This window comes from Cryptomeria japonica, chromosome 9 (assembly GCF_030272615.1).
Source record: "Cryptomeria japonica chromosome 9, Sugi_1.0, whole genome shotgun sequence".
In the NCBI taxonomy this organism is placed as follows: domain Eukaryota; kingdom Viridiplantae; phylum Streptophyta; class Pinopsida; order Cupressales; family Cupressaceae; genus Cryptomeria; species Cryptomeria japonica.
Window position 1 is genome coordinate 389,405,834 of NC_081413.1, and position 4,252 is coordinate 389,410,085.

Genomic DNA, 4,252 nt, shown 5'->3' on the forward strand with positions numbered 1-4,252 from the left:
TACCAAGGATGGGCAAACAAGAAGGCCAGAAAACTTGGATGGTGTTTGTGATGAAGAGGCAAAATGTTACCTGAATCACATCAACATCGGAAGAGGAGAATGAACAGATCACAGGTATGCTTTGAGGTTGCAGAACAATAGGACTCCCACCGGATGAAGATGGAGTCATCATGAGAAGCAATGACTGACAGTGCAAGTGCCATCGCCGTATCACATGTGCTCATTTGAAGAAATGTTGCACAAACAAGCAAGTCACATGAGTACACTGCAGGATGTAGAAGACAAGGTGCCACTCCACCAGTAATATGGACAAGGTGCAGATACAAAAGACTTCCCACTTGATGGGAATGTGCATGCTTAGGTTAGTCATGTCTGAAGACTGGTTTAGGTGTTCCACCGACAGTATAGCAAAGGGCAGACATGATGAGGTAACCGATAGAATGTGAGATACTGGCAGGGTTAGTAAACCGGCAGGAAAAGAGGAACTGGTAGAGTGGTTGGTCGATGATCCTATCTGGGCCGACATGAAGAGTCAAGGTGGCAAAGCTGGTTGACTTGGATGCCACATGGAATCAAGGTGGCGAACTTGCATCAGATGAAGATGGAATGTACACCGACGGGGTAGTTGCAGAGTTGTTTGATATTAATGGTGACTGCAAAGCTTGAGGTATAGTTGCAGAGTTGTGCAACTCGAGATCCAGGACAAATTGATTGTGCAGATCGAAATAGGTGAAGGAAACAACTGAGCCATTTATGGCGTCTAACTGAGCAAAGCCAACAGATTGATTGCATGTTGCTAAAGAAGGAAGGCGTGTTTTGGAAGACACGTTGATGACGAAGTTGTGCAGATGGATGTCAGGGTGATCAGATCGAGCAAGATTTGATTGGATTTGGTTTGCCTCGAGGTTGAAGAGGAAACCCTAACCGCCTAGATTTTGAATTGTCTTTTGGCAGGAAACCAACCTATAAATACGTAGGCAAAAAGACGTTGTGAGCTGCCACTGTAGAGAAGAATATTGTGCTGCTGTGAAGTGTGAGATTTCTGCATGCAAGAGCAAATCAACCAAGTTCTCAACGAGCATCTGAGAAGTGAGTGAGAGTGAGGGAGAACCTGGTTGAAGCATTCAACCGGTAGGAGAGAAAAACTGGTAGTGTTCATACCGACAAAGCAGAAGTGAAGGAGGCTGCAGAGAAGGCAGACAGAGAATCGACAAAGTGTTATACCGATGCACAGCAGAGAGTAAGGTGGAGATCCAATAGATAAGAAGAAGAGGAGAGGTATACCAGTAGAGTTTACCGACAATTGTGTAGCAAAAGAGAGCAACATAAGAGTAAGTCGGTGTGGCAAAGAAGGTATCTCACCGACAGGGTGAGATATATGAAATGGTTGCAAGATTCACTTGTAACAAGATAACTACTTTTGTATTTGATGCTTATATTGTGAACATTGAGTTGTATTTCGGTGCAGGGGTTGATGCTCCTTGGGTTGGTGCCCTAAGTTAGGGGTTGTAGCTCCTTTGGGTTGTAGCCCATAAAATCAGGGGTTGGTGCTCCTTGGGTTGGTGCCCTAAATCTAGGGTTGGTGCTCCTTGGGTTGGTTCCCTAAACATTGTAATGATTTTTATTGCGAGGCTGGATTGGAGCAGTAGACTCCAACAACATTGCTCACCGAGGTTTTTCTCATCTTGGGTTTTCCTCGTATATGCTAGTGTTTATGTGATGTCCCCTTGTATGTGTTTGGATTTGTGTTGGTCTCCCCATTAACTGGTAAGTCTGTATTGAGTTAGATCCATTAGCCGACATGCTCACATAAGATAGGTAAAGGGAATAGATTGAGAACCACTGATTCACCCCCTCCCCCTCTCAATGGTGCATTGTGTCTAACAGGGAGCGCTGTGTGAACAACGTTGTCCCCACTGTATGTGGGCAACACTGTGCATACAACGCTGTCCATTGGGTGGGCCAGCCCCCACGGGGTTTATAATATATTTTATTTTTTTATTTTGTATTTAAAAAATTATTATATATATATATATATATATATATAATGTTTAGTTTTTTTTTAGTGGTTAGAAAAAAAAATAAATAAAAAAAAATAAAAAAAAATATATATATATATATATATTGTTGGATTTTGCCAAGATCAAGAAGTCATTGAAATGTACAAGATAGAGACATAATATGGGACAAGAATAAACTGTATTCTCATCAATAGAAAATGATCAACAACCTGTTACATACAATGTAGATGAGCCTGCTTATATAGGCAAGGCTAGGGATATGTATGAGCACACAAACATGACATGTGGCTCAATAAGAAACAAGGGTAGGTAGGAAATAGGTGTGGGTAGGTAGGAGAAATAATATAATATTCCACATGAGGTGGATCACCCACCGAAGGTGGAATTATCACTCCACTATAAGTGGATATGATAGTGTAATAACAAGATCAACACCATAAGAGGTGGAATTTCTCCTACACACACTATCCCAATGTGGCACAAACACCCAAGTGTCTCATATCCAAACTACTATGAAATGCATTATCCTAAGTAAACTTAAGTAAGTGTAATAATATCCATGACGAATAATTATTTACACCAACACCCCCCCTTAAGTGCAACTTAGGGGAATGCACTTAAGTCTACAATGCAACTAAGCAATGCAAGATGGGTCCCGGCTACGAGGCCATGTTAGGTACCCATGCACAAATGCAAATGCATGCAAACTAATGCAATGAAATCTCTCACAAAGTGGAGAAAGAGAGAAAAACCCAATGGGAAAAAACCCTCCCCCAAAAAGAGAGATGAAAGCTATACAAGAGAACTCTCAAAGAAGTATGTGAGGAACAAAACCCCATGTGAGGAAAAAGTCCCCCCCATATGAGAGAAGAAGAGAAGTCAAACTGTGATCATCCCTCAATGAAGAATCTGCACCAATGATAGAAGCTCGATGTATGAAGAAACTGCTCCACGAACGTCGAACAACATTCCTTCCCTTAGGAAGAAACAAAATCAAAGGTGTATCCATGAAGTCTCCCCAATCATGAAGGGAAGATGTATGAAGAAAACTCATGATGAAAGGAATCTCTGAAAACTACTCCAGTGTCCCCATGTCAATGCTAGAAGATACCCCTTCCAAAGGTGGTGAACTATGCCACACTGCTGAAAAAGGAACTCCAACATCTAGTGAAGATGAATGTAGAACAATATCCAAAGACTCATGTGTCTCCTCAAAGCATAAAGAGACCTCCTCCAACTGCTGTACATAAGTATCCACAATCATGTCAACCTCGAAAGAATGATCATGTAGAGAATGAACAAGAGGGTCAGAGTGTGCCCTCGCAACAATCGAAGAAGGATCATCTTCATCAAAGAGAAGATGAATGTCATCAATGATGTCTCCCAAATCTGCAATGTAGGATTCCACAAACAAACCTGCAATATCTGTCATGTAATCATCCCATGAATCTGAAGCTGGAAGACAATGTATATCCTGCTGCACTGAATCACATGAAGGCAAAACTGTCGCACTATCTGAATCATCAGGTGCAATAGGTGATGTGATATCAATATGAGGAGATGAAATACAAGACTCAAGAACGGGTTCACATGTGAGAATCCCCATGTTCAAGTGTCCAAAGTTCTCCTCAAAATCTGAATCATCACAATAAGTGTGATCAACATGTGTAGAATCATCAAATGTGAAATCATCATCATCAACAAAATCTGAAAAGGAGTATAACCGAGATGCATGATCAACCACCCCAGTTGCAATGATAGCTCTAGTCTCCATGTCTCTAATGAAAACTGAGTCAGGTGTGAACTCCACAACTCTCTTAGTTGTGCCATGTGTGATTTGATAGATAGAAAGGAGATTGTTTGTCAAGTGGGGTACACACAACACATCATTGAAGGAGTTATCCCCAATGTCAATAGATCCTTTTCCAATCACATCCATGTATGTATGATTGCCCATCAAAATCTGTGGCATGGTGCAAGGCTCAAATGTAGAGAACATAGACTGTGAAGATGCCATATGATGAGAAGCCCCTGAATCTAGAAGCCATCTCTCTGAAGTATGATTTGTTGTAGCACATAGAGCTTTTCCTTTTCTTGTTCCAAAAGAGTGAGTTTTTCCACTTTTAGAAGCCAATGCTTGCCCTTTTCCTTTTGAATGTGAGGAAGTGGAAGTTGATGAATCATCCTTCTTGTAGACTTTAGGCAAATCAATGTTATGCTTTTTGATGATA